At 33.7% G+C, this 20,435-nt stretch overlaps 1 protein-coding gene across 1 annotated transcript in view; it reads left to right on the forward strand.

The window, feature by feature from the left end:
* DACH1 (dachshund family transcription factor 1) overlaps positions 1 to 20,435 on the forward strand; it is a 443,609-nt gene that overhangs the window by 409,976 nt on the left and 13,198 nt on the right. The gene's annotated exons all lie outside the window — the stretch shown is intronic.

The raw sequence follows: 20,435 nt of genomic DNA on the forward strand, positions 1-20,435 counted from the left end.
GTTATAATACTCTTTGTATTCTTTCTTGCTCCTGGTTCAACCATAAGTGAAATTATTCTCTGTTCCAAAATAAACTCAACTTAATTAGGAAAGATAAAGGAAACCCACATTTCTCTATGCTTCTCATGTATTTATTTTTAACATTCTGGCAATAAAGAAATGCCATGCTTGGCCCAAGAGTTAGTCACCTAGCAGTTGGGCACTTAAATGCCGCTCAAGTGCCAGGTAATTACCTCCAAATAAGCACCTCGGATTAGACTAAATCTTGCCTCATTGGCATTTAGTACCACCATTTCTGTAAAACTATAAACGAGAGGGGAGGAGGAAACCAGAAAGATGTTTGGAAGATATTCCTGAGCAAAGAGACCCTAAGTAATTTACTTACTTGTGATATGTAAAGTAAATCATCTCATGCTACACAGGGATAAATTCTTCATTGCTGGTGTTTCTCGTAAGCAACTCAAAATTCATGAGTTTAGTGGAGATATTATGGATAGAGAATGAACATCAAAAATTTTAAAAAATAACTTGTTTCAGGAGCTGAATTATATGGTGATTAACTCTCATGCCTTGAGTCTTACAGATTTATATGTCATGATTTGTGTTGGAAAATTTTATCTTACTTTAAAGCTTTTTGTAAGATATTTTGAATCTACAGAGTAGACAAAGTTCATATAAATACTCACTGAAAACACTTTTTTGGACTAGTTAATAAATATCCACCAAAACCCTTTCTGCCCCCACCCATCCCCACACTGTGTGCAGCCAAATCTATAATATGATGGCTTTCTCCAGCTAAATTCTTTTTAATCTCTCTTTATAGGCAATGGCACCCACTTAAATGGTTTAACATATGTGTTTTGACAATTGATAAAATATATCTCTCCAGCCCATTCAGACACCTCTTAAGTGCTCCAGGTAATATCTAACTTTTATTTGCCCCAAGTTCTGACAGAGGCCTCAAGGTCCAGTGCACAAAACCTGAAGGATTGTGACCCCTTGCAAACCTGTCTCCGTCCAGTGTTCCTTCCCTAGGGAACCCAAGCCCTCACCTGTCCGATGCAGAATCCTTCTTAGTTTATAGTAAGGGAAGAGCAGAGCACACATTTCCCTCCCTCACCCACTAAACTGGATATAACTCTTTCCCCTCGTCCTCAAATCCTCCCATGTTTTTTCGATTTCCCGAAAGTCCCAAATCTTTCTTCACCTATCAGGGACATGTTTCCTTCCTCTTTGCGTTTACTTACCTATCCTTGAAGTCTCATTATAGAAGTGGCAGCTTCCAGGAATCCTGTCCAGACTCTACCACCGCCCCTGCAGCACCTCCCTGGCCCGGCGTCTAATTTCTCTTCTTTGAGATTCTTATCCTACTTTTCTCTTCTCCACAACAACCTGCTGTGCATTTGTAGTTCTTCTTTCAAGGTCTTCTTCCTCTCTGGAAGGTAGCTGAACAGAATGTGAACAATGCCTATTTTGGTGACTAATGTGCCCCTAGTGCCTGTATGCTTGACATATATATCTGAGTATATCAGATGTTTGTGCCATGTTCACAGTGTTGAATGTTTGCTATATCGTGAGGGAATGTATCAACCACTGATGACTTAGGACCTGTTTGATTTTGTAGATGCCAAGGGTCCTTATTATTCTGACATGTCTATAATATGTCTATTACGTCTGACATTTTTCAGACATTGGTTGGAGAGACTGATGCGAGGAAATGAAGGATAGTATAATTCAAACTAGGAAAGTCAGAATTACAGATTCTGCAGAATTAATTTTCATACCTGATAGCTGGGTTAACAAGATGTGTTTATGCTTCTTGTATGTATGTATGTATGCATGTATGTATGTTTATGCTTCTTGTATGTGTAATGTTACTTTCTTATTTGCACACTTGACTGAAGATTTGGATTCTGTGAAGATTCACTTACACTCATTTTTTTCCATTTTAAATTTATATTTAATTTAACATGCTATAGTCACATTTTTAAAATAATACTTTTATCTTTTGTTTAATATACATTAACCTTATGCTTCTTACAATTTTACATGATTAAATCTTCTCTATAAATTATTTAGGTTATCAATATATAGACACCAACTATAACATTCTAGAATCACGGATTAGTGCTGTTTTACCTGTGTCTTTTATACATGCCCAGAATCTGAAAGGTTCACTTTCCAAATAGCTTTGGCTTCTTTTATTTAAGAAAACCTGTCTTTGTAAACCAAAAATGAATTGGTAAAATCAATGGAAATGTGGACCTTCGTTCCTCTGATGTCTTAGAATATATGCTTGCAAAATCTTGACTTCACTTGAAAGTACATCTCTTTTATTTACATCCAATGGCCATAATCAGAACTGTTTGGCTTTTTATTCTTTTTTTTTTTTTTTTTGACTGATCTCAGATCATAGCAAACCAAATATTCTTCCAATAAAAGGACATAAAAGACTGGCCTTCACATTAACAATCTTTTTTTTTTCCAATTAAAAAAAATATCTCCTTTCTGCCTCCTAGATATTTGAAGATAATTTAAAAATTATTTATTTATTCAACAAATATTTATGGAATAAGGCTGATATGCCAAGCACATTTACATGAGCTTATTGCCTTAGCTCTAGCAATGGACTTTAAAGATCAATTAAATCTCTTCATTTTGCAGACAAGGAGAGTGAGACTTAGGGAGAGCACATACTTGTTACAGGTTATAACATGAGTTAATCAGAGTTGGGAATATAACTCAGTACAGTTGCTTTTCACATCCTGATTGTTTTAGGTTAGGATTGCTAAAATGTGCTTTTGTTGCTCTTTTAAAATATGTGATGATTATTATTATTTGTTTAGCAACTTACAGTTACAAAGCATCATAATGCATATCTTTCTTATGAGTGGAATTTGTATCTTTTATCAAAAAATTTTTAATTGAATCAAATGTTTTAACACTCAATGAATTTCCTAGTAATGCATGTTCTTTCATTTAGACCTAGGGATATTATATAGTAAGTGGAAGTATTTGCTTATTAAAATAATGACGTGGATGGAAGCTGATATTTATTGAGTCTTTCTATATATTCTAATTTAAAGATGAGATAAGTGCCTCGGAGGCTCAGTCAGTAAGTGTCCCACTCTTGATTTTGGCTCCAGTCATGATCTCAGGATTCCTGAGATGGACCCCCATGTAGAGCTCTGTCCCTCTCTCTCTGCCCCTCCCTCACTCACACTGTCCCCCTCTCTCAAAATAAATAAGTAAACATTAGAGGTGAGAAAACTAAAGTTCATAGTGGCTAATTAACATTCTCACATTTGCACTATGAATTAGTGAGGTCACAGACATGTGAATCCATGTTTATGACCCCAAAGTCCTTGTTCTGTCTTCCATGTCTTGCTGTCTGAACTCACTTCTCTCTCTTCCAGGATAACACTTGCAGTCCTGTGACCCAATTTGAATAGTTAGCACATTGTCTGCTAATGGCTTAAGAAGTTCAAAATAGTCTACTGACAGCTACTAGAGAATGATACACAATTAGGAAAAAAAAAGTTTATTTTCCAGCTTTTTAAGTTTTAATCCATCATTATGCCTATACCATGTTTATAGACACTTCCAGACACCCTGGGGAAAACTCACTCTAAGTGAAGAAAGCAAAGAGGCACTATAAGATACTAAGAAATTAATCATATTTAGATAAAAGATTTATCTACATCCCTGCCACATAGCATGCAATGAGCTTAAGATCAATTTAAAATCAGACACAAATCCAATTGTGATTTAATATAAGACATTTGTAGAACCTGTTCATTTCCTTTTGCTGTATGTGTTTGAACAGAGTTACTAAATGGTATTCCAAGACTTTTGCCCTCTAATGGTCCTAACTGAAAGTTACGTAAACTTAGGACTTCTAAAATCTTTTTGGAAGTATTGTTTAAATTTAATTTCATATAATTTTCTTATACACATTTCTATTTTTAATACTTAAAAAAAAGACCCTTAAGTTTAGCTTAGGAGTGCAGGCTTTCTAGGCACCTCTACAGAACTAGCGATTAGGAAATGCTAGGAGTGAGAATGAGATTCAAATCTCTGCCTCACTATTTTGTTTTTTCCTTTAGTAATTGCTTAACCTCAGAGGGATGCTTAGAAGGATTAAATAAAATAATCTATGTAAAGCACTCAGCATATACTGGGCAAGGGTATGCATACAGTTAAGTCTTAACTGTTAACATTAAATTTTATTATTATGATTTAACATATTTATAGTGCCTAGCAACTAGCTGATAAACACTGAAGCTATTATTACTCTGTTATGTAATTTACTTTTCTTTTTTCAGAAAATTGTTCTTTATAATATAATGATTTAGTCCCACAGTAGAGTGTTTGTAGAAATTTATAAGAATATCATTGCTCTTGGAATCTAATTTTTCATATTTAAAGATGTTTTTATTTAACTTAAAAGAGGGCAGAGGAAGGTTTCATAAAAAGAAAGAAGAATGAAGGGAAGGGAAGGAAAAAGGAAAGGAAAAGAAAGGAAAGGGAAGGAACGAAGGAAGGAAGGGAGGGAGGAAGGGAGGGAGGGAGGGAGGGAGGGAGGAAGGAAGGAAAAGAAAACAAAAGAAAAGAATGAAAAGAAAAAGGGGGGAAAAAGAGAAAGTTCATCAAAACTCTGCTGCTCGCATGGCATATTGACTATTGTTGAGGCACTTACAAGTAATGTAATCACTATCAGGATTACCTCCATCTATTTTTCTTGATCTTAAAAAATAAATATTAGTTGGGGCGCCTGGGTGGCACAGTCGGTTAAGCGTCCGGCTTCAGCCAGGTCACGATCTCGCGGTCCGGGAGTTCGAGCCCCGCGTCAGGCTCTGGGCTGATGGCTCAGAGCCTGGAGCCTGTTTCCGATTCTGTGTCTCCCTCTCTCTCTGCCCCTCCCCTGGTCATGCTCTGTCTCTCTCTGTCCCAAAAATAAATAAACGTTGAAAAAAAAATTAAAAAAAAATAAAAATAAATAAATAAATAAATAAATAAATAAATAAATATTAGAATTATATTACTATGAACAACAGAAAACAATAATAAATTTACTTCTAGTCTCTTGGCACTGGTTTCTGGTGTTTGGCAGCATTTCAATGCAGCTAATCAATTTGAGACAGCATTGATTAAGTTGAACAAAAGTTGATATTGATTGCAGGCTGTAACCAATAAACAGACTATTGTTCCATAGTTATCATAGGTCATTGTTAACTACTCATTTAACTAGACAGAGTTATTGTTATTAAATAGAAAGTGTCAGAGATATTCATGAATTGGGATATTTTATAAAATTTTAGGATAATGTTTTCTTATAATTTCAGTTGAAGCATTTTTATTCTTTTAAGAAGTATAAAAAGTAAATCTTGTTTTTGAACACAGGGGGCTATGTTTAAACACCAAATGCTGAAAGCCTTTTATCGGTTTTTGTTGGTAATGGCTTCTTAAATAATATAAACTAACTATACATGAAATGAGACATAGTGGGAAGTTAAGTATGAAGTTGCTGAAAATAGTAATAAGATATAGTTCATTATAATTATTACTTACATAAAAGGATTTTCAACATATTATTTCCATAGACCTAGCTTTCTAAACTCTTCATTCTTATGGACAAAAGCATGATTCTAATTATTATGTTTGTGTTGAACTGTGTTTGTTTTGTGATTTCAAGTCTTACTCCATTGCCCAAATATTATGCAGATTAAATTAAAGCAAAATGATTGGACTTGGTTTGTAATATAGTTGACATAATTTTTCCTGGTAAATGTAGTATAATAGATGGTAGCTTCTATGAGAATTCAGGGGATATAGGGAATATCAGGAATAATTAATTAGAATTGGAGATTTAAAGAGGGTAAAAAAAGAGGACATTTTACAACTAAATTGTAATTAAGTATTGAAACAGACCAATTATTTACAGAAAATATAGTGTTTGGTTAGCCTAGTACAATTGAGTTAAATTGGCTTTTTCATGAATGTGTTTGTGGCTTGCCTTGAATACTGTCTGAAGACCATAATCAAAGAACAGTGATAAATGGAAATTGAGAAAGATATTAGCAGGGAGCCCAAAAGATCAATGCTAGATCCATTTTGATTTAACATCATAATTAGTGATATGGAACAGTGGTTAAACAGAGTATATCAATGAAATTCACAAATGATCCTAATTTAGAAGGCATAACATACATCTGTGTGGACTAAGCAATAGAAAGTACGGAATTTATGAATTTCAGGATGAATGAAATGAGGTTATCTTTGTAAGGAAGAAACTTTAATTTTAAGATCTGTGGGTTTACTATTTTTATTTAATAGTAAAAAGCTCAACAAATGTCGATGATGATGTGTGTCCACTTATAACTTTTCGTAGTTCTGTACCAACAGTGAGTGGCTGTAGGAATGAGAGAAATGTCAGAGGATAGGTAGAAAAATAAGCCTCTGTCTGTTTAATATTGTATATATTTTTATTAATGATACTTTTTATTATTATGAATACTAGACAGTGGAAGAAATTGGGTTTTCATTATGATCAATACATTCCATTAATATCTTATTTTTAGACAGAATATTCTCATCTTCAGATTTAAGAAAAATTTATTTAACATAAGTTCTTTGCTTTCAGTCTTTTTACCTTTATTACCATAGGAAAGAGTTGATGACCATTATATCCAATTAACTTGCTCATTGACAATTGTTACAAGAGAAAGTGTATATAAAGTCTACTAAAGGTTACCATTTAGAAATAAATGAGGACTAACTCCAGTGGTTCATATTCACATAGCCTGCTTCCTGTCTTTGTATCTACCCTTCCACAGTAAAAGTAGCCCAGTTCTAAAAGAACCTTTAATAAATATTCACAGTAATTTCTTTGAGGTGGAACATAAATAAATTTTTATTTTCTGAAAAATGTTATTTATAATCCAGGAGTTATGAAAGTTATCCGAAAATATTTAAATTACAGAAAAGAACCCTCAATTTAAAGTCTATTCACTGAATTACAGGATTTGTATGCACAAAATAAAAAATTGGTACATAAACACCTGGTGATGGAAAGTATGTCATCGATTTTGATAGCATGTGTATGTTTACATATTCAAGATATATAACACCCTTTGCTATAAATTCTTCTTTAAAAAAATAAAACATCATCATTTAGACTATAAATGTAAAAATGCTTATGGTGCATTATTCCACCTCCCATGGTTAGGGACAGAATGCAGACATGCCACAATAATGTTTTTTATTTCGACTGTTCGAACCATATTAATGAGAACATCATTTTGGAGAACTAATTATTTCTATTTGTCTTGTGTCACACTTTCTAATTCCCCTATATTAGCACAGCCAAAGCAAATTAATTGCTTTTCCAGCAGTTGAACCTTGTCCAAGAATGAGCTCACATTCCCTTCCAGTTTCCCTGTTTCTGGGAGTGCATTGTGTCAGAAATTTCTCTTGATACTAAACATAGTCTAGAGAATATCTTTACAGATTTCTGTGCACTCACTTGATGAAATTTATAAGTTTAAGTGACCCGCCAGGAAAGATAAAGTTCTTAGCTGCAAGATTATACATCAAAACAGTTAAAGTGAAATTAAAATTAAATGAATGAATCTCACTGAAGCAAAAAAAGCAGTAATTAATGGTTCCCTTAATTGTCTTCATAAAATATTTGCATGGGTCTAATTTGCATAATTTGCATGTATTAATTAATCTTTCAAAGGAATTTTGTGCTGAGAGAAGCCAAAAAATCTCTTTGTTTTATTTAACATCTAATGAAATATTTATCTTCTTTAATGAACTTCTCATCTTCATTAAAATAAAAATTGCACAAGTTTGTATGTTTTAAATGTTTTTATAATTGAAGTATTCGAAAAATCTCTTTAGACTTACAGCAGCTGAAAAACAAACACATTTTTTAACATCCAGTATCATTTTAACAACAGTGACACTTAAAAAGGAAGTCCAATTTCACTTTCTGAAAGGTGGCAAAGCATTTTGTAAATGAATAAATGAATATAGCTCTTTGGTTTTAAAAGTAAGGTTTACAAAGGCCCAATCATTTCTTTCAGTGGTAATATTATTTTTATGGCTGAAATAGTGGGTGAGATTTTTCTCTTATATATGAGAAAAATCAGTCTGTTTCATTGTTTGGGAAATGGTTCATTGCTTGAAAATATTTTAACTGGTTCAAAGAAATTAGTCCATTAAAATCCACTTGCGATTATTAACAACTGCTAGACTGACAGTATTTCCTGACAGAAGCTCCACAGTTCCAACTTTATTCTAAATCTGACTGATCGGGATTTGCAGCAAGGGTTTCTTCTCTCACAAGCTGAGATCATAGCAAAGACCAAGAGAGGTGCCTTGGAAGGGATGAAATTCAAACTCTCATCAAGTGCCAAGGAGCACATATTCACGAGAGCTCAGGAAGAGTGTGGGGGGAGAGAGCCCAGAAGGTAAAAATACATAAGGGAAGGGAAATTGCTGATTCGTTATTGGTATTTATCCTTTTTGAAGCAACTGTGATACAGAATATTCCAAAGAAGAACATCAGTCAACATTGTCTAAGGCAATTCAATGTTTGCTTTGTAGTCTTACAATGAGATTTTAAAATGCAGGCGAGGGGCGCCTGGGTGGCCACAGCTTTCTCACATACATTATTTTTGTTTCTCTTACTACAAGCCCAGTTTATATTTGAGAAAACTGAGGCCCATGAACATAAAGTGGATTGCTTGGAATCAAAATGTGAACCAGGACATCTGAGTCCTTTTGACTCCATATGCCTTGCTCCTACGTGACATCAATCTTTTTATCTCATGATAATTTATGAAGTGGCTATGAGTGGCTAAATGTTAAGCCAGATAATGAGGGTGGCATAAATTTATAAGGATTAAGATTCAAAATGCAAATATATGGTTCTTTCCGCGTAAAGTTTAGTAATGAGATAAAATCAATTAAATTGACTTTGGTTTCCTCCAGGATCATCTTTAGGGAGGTAAAAAGGCATTTTTATTAGGCAATGGACATTTCTTAGGCTTGCATCTTCTCTCATGTTTTGCAGTTTCTCATGAAGTTTTCCCAAATATAAAAAGAAAAAGGAAATCCACCAGGTTACAAAAATAATTAGTAATCAGTTACAAAAGAAATGCCCAAACAGATTTTCCCTAGCATTAACTCTGAGAATTTATTTATAAATAACTAATTTCTAAGGATTAAAATTTAACATTTAGATGATTTAGTTTTAGGAGAGCAGTGGTAGAATGAGAGTCATAATCTACTGTCAAAACTACCATTCAATAATGTTGTGACCCTGGTAACTCACTTTAACTGCTAAGACCTGTTCTATTATTGATATCATAACACATGCTACACATACACGTCATTATGGATGCATGGTTTCTGGATTCAGACTGCCTGGGTTCAAATCACCACACTGATGTTTATTATCTGTATAACACTGAGTGTGTAAATTAAACGTTTGATTTTTGGCATTCTAATATGTAAAACATAGACAATGATCATAATATCTACCTCACAGAGTTGTTATGGAATTAAGTGAATTAATGTATGTAAAGAACTTAGAACGTGCTTGGTAGAGGCTAAATGCTAAAAGACTTTGCTATTTTCACCATTATGTACAAATTTAATGTAATAATACCTGCAATAGTATTCATTTTGGTAAAAAAATAAACATGATTTGGATCTTAAGATTGTTTTAAGCCAATGATTTTTTTCCAGATGTGACACATGCTATTTCTTTTAGCATGTTTTAAGCTGGAAAATGCAAATTATATTTACCAGATTTTCCAAGGCATTTAAAAAATTCATGACAGAGTGTGAATTTCAATATATATGTCAATTTAAATAATATGGTTTGGGGACATTTATTTGCAGCCACATATTCAGTATGATTATTTATCTCTTTGCAAATCAAATAAAAGATAAACTAGTTATTCTTGACTCATTTAAGATGGAAGTGTTAGAGTGTCTTAATTTTTTATTATATTTTGGCAAATTTCTCTTAATATGGTTTGTACTTTCATATAGTGTGGAGCAACTTCAGACTCTTCTAATTCATATATAATCATACTCGAGAGATAGTAAATCTCCACTTAAGCTTACTAATTACACCTATAAAACCATGAATGATGGCTACAAATTATTGGATCTGACTCTCACTCTTTATTTATTTCTCCCTGGGAGAAAGAGCACTGGTTGGGGAGATTTTAGACCATAAATTATTCCCATACATAATCAGGTTTGCTGTGTTTAACTTTGATTCCATACTATGGTGTTACATTAACTTATGAAATTCCCATATTAACAGATTAAGAGCTAATTATTTGATTTTCATGATGAAATGATATTTACTTATCATTATAATTTCAGTGTCTTTATTTTTTCTTAATGACTTTTACTGATTAATATAGTTCTAGGTCTATTTTCTTTCAAGTTATCATAGTCTTTTGACTGCTTTTTATAAATTATCCAGCAATGTTAAATGAAATGTCTCAGTGAGCCATTATCTCTAGATAAACTGTTAGGAATGGAGAAGAAATTCACAGATGAGAAGAAGATTAGATGTAAGACAATGGGAACAGAAAGTATATTCCTCTGCAAAACCCAACAGATGGTTCTGGGTTCTAGCCAACTGTTGCTGAAGCGGGACCATAAACTCAGTACTACCATATTTCTTTCCTGAGGGAACTTTATGTAAAAGTATAGATTTTTTTAAATGTTGTGGAAGTCTGAATAAGATAAATATTTATTTATGGTCTTTGATAATAGAGAAAAGTTCTCTCAATCCAAAAAAATTCATAGTATGTCAGGTTATGTCAACACATAAACAAAACTAAAAATAGCATTTAAGTCACAAGTAAAGAGGGGTTCCTGGGTGGCATAGTTGGTTAAGCATCTGACTCTTGATTTTGGCTCAGGTCATGATCTCAGGGTTTGGTATGTGAGGATCAAGGGATCCTCTCTCTTCCTCTCTCTCTGCCCCTCCCCTGCTCACATGCATGTGCTCTCTGTTAAAATAAATAAGCTTAAAGAAAAAAGTCTCAAGTAGAGAGAACATCTATCCAAGCTTTTTAGATTGAGTGCAATGACTTCCGCTAACTGCTTTGATTTCCGACATACTTTTGAGATAGAATTTTGACGCCCACTTCCCCACATGTTTCTTCAAGTTTTTGCAATTCAGATTAATCCCGTTGTGTTGGGCACTTAATTGGTACGATATTTGCAAAGGATTAGAAATGCCCAATTATTTATTTTGTAAATTCTAATTATACTACTTAAATTATTAGAATGAGAAACATTTCAAGAATTGCAAAAGGTACTTCAATGTAAAAGGTTGATGAATTATATACTATAGCTCATTGGCTATATTTCACTAAGAAATACAATTCTGGTTAATATATCTCCAAGACTCAATAAGTGAAAAGAGTGAAGTAAACATGGTATATAAAAAGAAAAACGTTAATGGCATGGCATTTATATGCTTATGATATATCTTTTGGAATGAATTTCTTATAATTCTTATTTCTCCTGAGTGGGATATAGTTGAGATTTGTGATATATTTGCGCTAACTTTCCAAGGGTTACCAGTAGCAGAATCAAACTAGGGCCCTAAAAAACTATATCTACATGTCATATTATTCCACTATTTGTAGAAGTCCTACAATGAGATTTTAAAATGCAGACGAGGGGTGCCTGGGTGGCTCAGTCCTTTGAGCCTTTGACTCTTGATTTCACCTTTGGTCATGATCTCACATGACTCTTATTTTGAGCCCTGCATGGGGCTCTGTGCTGACAGCATGGAGCCTGCTTGGGATTCTGTTTCTCCCTCTCTCTCTGTTCCTCTCCTGCTCACACTCATGTGCGCTCTCTCTCTCTCTCTCACTCTTAAATACACTTTATTTTTTTTATTTTTATTTTTTTTAAATTTTTTTTCAACGTTTTTTATTTATTTTTGGGACAGAGAGAGGCAGAGCATGAACAGGGGAGGGGCAGAGAGAGAGGGAGACACAGAATCGGAAACAGGCTCCAGGCTCCGAGCCATCAGCCCAGAGCCTGACGCGGGGCTTGAACTCACGGACCGCGAGATCGTGACCTGGCTGAAGTCAGACGCTTAACCGACTGCGCCACCCAGGCGCCCCTTAAATACACTTTAAAAAAAAGATTTAAAATGCATGCAAAATTTAACTAGTGGCTTATTGCTTTTTGTTACACCTACTAATATAGCAAATGAAGGCAGTGAATCCATTGCACTGAATTGATTGATTGCACTGGCTTTCGAAAAGTTACCCGTGTCAAATCATCAACAGTCCCCAACAGACTCAGTAGGGTGGCTCAATCCCCAACAGACTATCCATCCAAAAGTGTAAAGACACTAAAGAATATGAGCTCTCATGTTAACGGGTGATCAAATCTCATTTTGATACAAAGCTGGGAACAGGATTTAGCTTAGTTTCCACATTCTCTCATCTCATAATATGACATCCATGATAAAGTCTCAACTAATTCCACAAATATTGATAGCATTTATCTACATAGCAAAAATGTTATGATAATTAATGGTTGAGTGGTTATAAATAAACATACCGAAATTAGGTCAATATTTTTAGGATGTTTATAGACTTAAGTTTCAGTATAGCTAGATTTTTGTGTTTTGTTTTTGTTAAGTCACATATGAATTGATTTCTAAGTTAATGATTAAATATTTAGTTGGTGTAATTGTCCATTTTGATCTCAAACACAGTTCTTGGTTGCCTTGCTTTGAAAGGTATTTCAATATATGATTCTATTCCTTTGTGAGAAAATTGGAACACAGACATTTCTTTAAACCCAGCAATTCACATAGAAAGGCTGTGAATTATCACAACTCAATAGGCTCCTTTTGCAAGTTGTTTTTACAAAACAAAGGAAATACAAAAACATTTCCAATTATTTTTTTAATGTTAAATTTTATAGCCAACAAAGTGGTGAAATTTTATGTCATTATTCTGAAGCTTTTATATTTTAACACTTTCAGGGTGTAATATTAGGAACCAAGTATACATGCAATTTTAGCAACATTTAATGGATCAATGACAGGTTAGATTACTGAGCCTTGAAATCAATGACTTTGATTATTATTTTTAACTATTGCAGCATGTATGATTTCTGAATGAAATGAGTTAGCAATGTGACAAACATATGAATATATAAAACTAGACATTTTTAAATCATTTTTTGTGCTAATTTTAATTTCAGTTTCTTCTCTACTGTGGTTTTTGTCTTCTCCCTCTCTAACCAGTAACTGGAGGTACACATTTTCATATGGTTAGGCTAATCAGTAAATAAATACAGAATACAAACAAGGAAAGTTATGGAAACTCCAAGATCACAAATTTAAATCTTAATGAAACCTTAGAACTTCTATTCTCATCCCTTTAAAATAAATATGTGTCACCTCCTGTCTCTTCTTAAAACCCTTCTGACCACTGCAACTGCTATGAAATCTTCACTGCAGTATGGAATGGAAAAACGGTAGATGAACATGCTCCTCCAGCATGGCTTCTAGACTGATATCAATGTCTTCTTCTGAGAATCATCTCATGAACAGTTTGGGAAAACAAAACTTAAAAATGGCCATCTGTGAAAAATGAATGTCATTTAAAAATATATATCTTCTTGAATTTTCGAAGTTCATTTTTAATACTCTAAAGACTCTAAGAGTCTTGTGTTAAAGTTGATATATTTCAGTTAAAAGTCAAATTAGCATTTCCTAAAGTCATCTGATTACAAAACCTTTTTATTGAATTAAAAATAATATTTCAAGGAATGAACTTTGGCAAACTGTCTCTGGTAACTAATTCTTGGTAAATCTATCTGTTGTAACCAATTCACTTTAACAAATGCTTATACACCGAGTGCTGGGGCTATTTAAAAAATTAAAACACATGATATCGTTTCTAGATAGTTGATCTAGTGAGATATAGAGATACATAAATAATTCTAGTAAAATATGCATTGAGTTAATACTTTTTGATAAAGCTGTGGGTGTCCATGTATTGCTCAGCGGTGGTAGGAATAAAATCAAATTTTAGTTATATAGAAATATGAAATATTTACACATTAAATTTGTACAGGAAACCAGGAATCACTTTAACAAATCAAAATATGGTCAAATCATATACCTACGTGTATGTCTCTGTATCTAAAAACCAACATACTCTATAAACATTCTAGGTAGTCATACTTTGAAGTTTTTCCAATAGGATTTATTTTTAACTTTGTTATTTATAAGGACTCACTAGTACACTTTTGGGAAGCTGTATTCAAGGCCTAAAATTAATTTAACAGATTGAACCTGAAATTTAGAAAATTTTATTGTTTTTCCCTTAAGATATAAAAGATCTATCATTCTCTTCTAAAGAAGTACAGCTTTGATCTAGTGCTTCTGAAATGGAAACAAAAGTACTTGCAGAACACAAACAAACCAATTAATTCCAATTGGGTAATTGGTAAAGATTCATTTAAGTCTACATATGTAAGTCTAAATCTTCTGAGTAGCCATATTATTGACATATTTTATATAATTTTCTCAAATGGAAGATACATAAATAGTATGCTTGCTTCTGAGTATGGCGTTAAACAGATACCTAAATAATATTTAGGCATATTTATCTGTTTTCCTTTGTTTTGCACCTGGTCCCCCTTGCTTTATATCTGAAATAAATAAAATATAAATGAAAAAGAAAAGAAATTTTCTCGTTAAGCACTTCATTGGTATGATTACTGCAAAATAATATGAAAAAATCTTGTCCCCTTTGTTTTATATCTGAAATTAACATATTAAGTCCTAAGTCCAATATAAACATTGCATGGGAAGTGTTGGTCTAGAATAAGAATAAAGAAGAATGTAATGAACTCAGAAGTCAGGTAATGAGAATTCGAGTTCTGGTGTTGTGCAAGGAATAAGAGGAAGTGAGCAGTGAAGGACAAGGGGAAAACAACATATGACTTCAGAAACAGCGGTTGGTAATTCGTACTTAAGAGTCTCTTTTGTTTTGTCCCCCTCCCTCTTTTTATATTATTTTCGCTTCCCTTCCCTTATATTCATCTGTTTTGTCTCTTAAAGTCCACACATGAGTGAAGTCATATGATTTTTGTCTTTCTCTGACTAATTTCACTTAGCATAATACCCGCCAGTTTCATCCACGTAGTTGCAAATGGCAAGATTTCATTCTTTTTGATTGTAATTCGAAGTAGGTAGTCAGGGAAAGAGATCCAGGTCATTGGGGGCATTTAGATAGAGTTGTAAAGTAAGCATCCAGGTGAATGTGAAGCTGGAGCATGGGTATGAGGTAGTTTGAACATGAGGACCAGACAAGAGATACAGCTTTGGACACCATTAAAGCCTTAGGTTGAAAATATAGAATCTCTTTGCCTAATCTTGATATTGTCATTCTTTTAGAGTGTCAGGCCACCTCTCCAAGAAAAGGTTACTATAAAGAGTAATAAATGCAACATTAGGAAGGAAAGAATGCTCAAATGACTGAGTTAATACATTTCTCTACCATCCTTATTTGTAATGAATGACCTAATAGTTTTTTTTTTTAATAGAGAAAACATAAAGTAGCTTTCTTTTTTTTTTTTTAATGGCAGTCAGAAAGGATGGATTACTCAGCGTTGAATTTTGTCCATTATAGTGAATGTAATAAAACTGGGACCAAAAAAATTACAGTGCTAGATTACGTACATAAAATTAGAATAGAGAATGCTAAAAATACGTAGTGGTATATTAGATAACTCATATTTTGACTTATTTATTTTGCATCTTTGTTGATTCTGCAGATTTTACCTATGACAAACTGTCAATTCAACTCTTGCATTAAGAGACATGTATTTTTCATGATATTGTTTCATATGGCAATATGTTGGATATCAGTCCTTTCAAGTAATCAAACTACATTGAATAGAGTCATAAACAAAAAAGCAACAATAATTTACTCTCGTTGTTAGCTTTCCCTCTGATGCATACATATTCTTTGCAATCATTTGAACAGTATAATACATTCTTATTTTGATGAAGGGAAAAGTAAAAATTACACTTATTCTTTGGACTTGGTAAGTAAGTAAAAAAATGTTCATGTAAGAGTGTTTTGAATTATCAAAACCAAGTGTGTGTTACACCAAAATAATACTAGTCCTGCAGTATATTTTTAAGCTTTAGGAGCATCATGAGTTTTCAATACATAAAGCATTTGGTAATAAAGTCATCAAGTGTCTGGTTAGAGTTGAAGCATTGAAAGAATTCTCATCCGACCACTGAAGTAGCAAAAAACCAACGTGTTAAAGAGAGCTGTTAAAATGAGCTCTTCATACAGACACCAAAATGCTATTATGGTGGGAAAACAGGCAGTATTTATTAATCAAGTCTTACAAGTTAATATCCTTAAGGCTTACAAGTAGGTTTCCTTAAAAAGAGGTAGAACTGAGGTTTGCCCAATGGAAATGAATCAAGGATATTACGATAAAATTAGGCATTTTTGGCTGAGCAATTTGGTATTATCTAAGTGTAACTGTGAATTAGCACTAAAAAAATAACCTATAGTTTCTCTGATGGGAAAATAAAGATTTTACTATAAAGCAGTTTTGACATAAGCCTAGATGAGTTCCTTAAATTCATAATGCTTCTAGAAGTCTAACCTTAATTCAGGATATAATGATCTACATGGTGACATACAAGTTAATTTTATTCATGTCACAATTGGTAGTGATGGGAAAATAAGGAAATGCTGACAGTGGCCACAGCCACAAGCTATTAATTGTGATGGAACTAGTGGCCTGTGTTACCATGACCCAGGGCAGAATTTGACACTAGGCATGAAATATACATATATCAGCATTTATCTTCTTCCTAAATATATGCACATTTATTACATTATACTTTAAATGTTTATTTGTAGACTTTTTTGTGTTTATTTTTTGAAATTGAATTAAAGAAATTTGACAATCTCATGGTTTTTAATATATGCTGAGAACAAATTGGAACTTAAACATAAATTGTAAGTCAGTCCAGAGTGCTCAAATGTGTCCTGAAATTCTTTGTGTCTAGAGACAGAGGCAATTCATAAAATGTAAAGTTATCTATTAGCATTGCATATTTTTGTAATAGCACATTTTGTCGTTTTTGTTTGTTTTCTCATTGTTTTCCACTTTAGAAAGCATTTAGTGGCTTACATTTGTCATTGTTTGTGGCTGGTTTTGTTGATATTTCCTGATCAGTTTGCAAAAAGAATTATGTCTGTTTCCTTGGGAAGCATGCAGTATGACAAACAACAGTTTCGAATATTGCAAGATACCATGTTTAATCAAAATTGAACTTAGCCCATCACCACTACTGAATCAAAAGTTTGGAGGGACATTAAAAAGATTGTCTGGTTTCTTCTTCAATCTTGTATCTTTCCAAGTGCCTTTAATAGAGAGATCTAGAATCTTTTTTGTTTCTTTTGGTCCTTTTTCTTTTTTGGACATTCGTTAAATGGTAATAGCTTCAGCCGTATGGAGCTTTACAATTTCCTGGGATGGTTGGTTCTGTGACATTGGGTCAACTATTTGATACAATGACTATTATTCTGAGACAAGTTTGTTACAAGAATTAGACTATTGACAATTATCATTTTTATTTCTGAGGCCACCATACATCATGAAAGAAGATCATCAATCTTTAAGGAAAACCTATTTTTCATTCCCAGTAAATCAAATTGCCCTAAGGTAATATAAGTAAAGTTACTTCTACTTAACAGAGGATATACATATTGAATATGTATTTATATATATATAGATATGGATATGGATATACATATATACAATATTGAGTTTTAAAAGGCTAAACAAATCCTCTAAAGATGTAAAAATATTCTGTCTTATAGAATGATCCATTTCATTAGTAGCAAATCAGAGTTTTTTAAAAATTAGTTTGGTGTTGTAAGACAATATTGTACTGGCAAACATGCAGGTTGGTTCTGCTATTTCTCTGAAGTATAGGCAACCTTCCAAGAGAACTCACAAAGTGGCATTTGGCCTGGTGAATTCAAAATGACCCAGAGTTGGGTTATCAATCTTTTCTGTGTTCCAGAAGAAAGCAAACTGAGGTACTATACTAAAACACTGTGAGTCACAGAACCGAAGTATTTATTTGTGACATTGACCAGCACATCTTCCTTGTAAAGAAAGGAGTATTAATTATGCAGTGTGGCACAGCATATTATTTCTAAACCTCGTGGTTTACAACATTTATTATCTCAAGAGAATTTGGGAATAGCTTAGTTGGGTCATCTGCTTTGAGGTCTCTCCCAGGCTACAATAAGATGTTGGAAGGGGCTGCAGTTTTCTCTAGACTCAACTAAGGCAGGATCCACTTCCAAGCTTTCTCACATGGCTGTTGGCATGCCTCCTGTCTTTAAGAGTGTTGGATCGAGGGCCTCGGCTCCCTTGTTGGCTATTCGCCAGAGGCCACCATCAGCTCTTTGCCACAAGGACTTTACATAGGGCAATTCAGTACACAGCAACCTGCTTCAGTAGATCGAGCAAGTGAAAAGATCCAGAGAGAGAAAGAGAGAGAGCCTGCCAGCAGGAAGAAAGTCGGTTTTTATGACTTAATCTTGGAAGTGACTTTCCTTTACTTTTGCCATATTCTCTTCATCAGAAGCAAGTCCCTAGGTAGAGCCCACACTTAAAGGAGACAGGGACCACACAAGTATGAGAATATTAGGAGGCAGGGTGCATTATTGGCCATCTTAATAGATTCCTACCAAAGTGACTATGCATCCAGAAAATAAGATTGTTGCATTATCTGGCAAGATTGGGATTGGAACAAGGAGTATTATATAATCAAATATTTTATGGACGCAAAAACATATCTAAAGGTAGATCAGATGTGTACCTCAATCTTTAAAGGGAACTTTATCCCTGGTAGGTGCTCTCATGAGCATTTGTAAAACTTGCCAGATTAACTGCTTTCTCTAGGCTACATTTCTAGACAAACACTCTTACCGATTTTCATATTCTTTCTTTAGGTATGATCATTCTGTCAACACATTTTCTTGTCTGTTTGTTAGTCTGTCTCTTTAATATAATTTTACACTTCACTGGGTTGATCTTTTGAGGGTTAATTTTGAAATTTAGTGCCTTTTGGGGCGCCTGGGTGGCGCAGTCGGTTAAGCGTCCGACTTCAGCCAGGTCACGATCTCGCGGTCCGTGAGTTCGAGCCCCGCGTCGGGCTCTGGGCTGATGGCTCGGAGCCTGGAGCCTGTTTCCGATTCTGTGTCTCCCTCTCTCTCTGCCCCTCCCCCCGTTCATGCTCTGTCTCTCTCTGTCCCAAAAATAAATAAAAAACGTTGAAATTTAGTGCCTTTAAGGTTAACATTATTTAATAATTCTTGTATAACATGTTACTGTTCTTACCCACCTACTGTCTAAATAATAGTTGATAATTCTATTAGATAAGATATAAAGAAAAGCTGTTCTCCACAAAAGTGTCATTTCTTTCATTAAAATAGTTCTCATATTTATTTAAAAAATTTGAGACTTTGTCATGTAAGGTTGTCATTTGTCAAGTTTAGCACCAGACCCATATTTTGGTTCAGATTGTATAAATGTGTTAAAGAAAGCTCTAGAGATTTAGAGCTTAATTCACTTACAGGTGCTTCCCTAAACAAATATAACTTTATTAAAACAGCTTATTTAGTCATGCTAGAGAAAATGGGAAAAAATAGTAACTGTTAAACTTTTAAAAGAAAGATGATTTTTCCCTCCAAACTTAAAATCACTAGGGTCTGCAAGCGCTGTTCTTCTGTCACCGTTTTTCCCCCAGAGATAACACGTAAGTTTATTCTGAAAACAATTTATTCACTGAGGGTTTTGACTGTGTCTTGCAATTCTGAAGGATACAAATGATTGGTTTAAAAGACCCATTTCCCTTTCCTGCAGTGTCTTATTTTATCAAATAAAATCACTTTTTTTCCTACTTTCTGTTTTAATTAAGCATAGTAGATAATTTATCCACTCATCCTTCGGGTTCAGATATGCCCTCAAATGATTATTTCCTTACATACCTGTGTCTTAGTCTTTATTCCAGAAATGAATAGAAGAATGGAGAAAGTAATGAGAGATTTTTACTGTGCTTTACTTTGCTGAAGTTGGAAGGTCTCACCTTCCAAATCAGGACAAGGTAACCTAAGTACAAAGCACCCCATTCTCACTTGCTGGTACATTAACCACTGTGATGGTTTCCCACTTCTTACTAATGAAGGCTTAATTAGAACACACACACACACACACACACACACACACACACACACACACAAATACTTTACCAAAGTAGACCTACCAGCAATATAATTTTTCTTTGTTTACAGAAACAA

The sequence above is a fragment of the Herpailurus yagouaroundi genome, unplaced genomic scaffold (assembly GCF_014898765.1).
Source record: "Herpailurus yagouaroundi ecotype Mexico unplaced genomic scaffold, PumYag 164, whole genome shotgun sequence".
Lineage (NCBI taxonomy): Eukaryota > Metazoa > Chordata > Mammalia > Carnivora > Felidae > Herpailurus > Herpailurus yagouaroundi.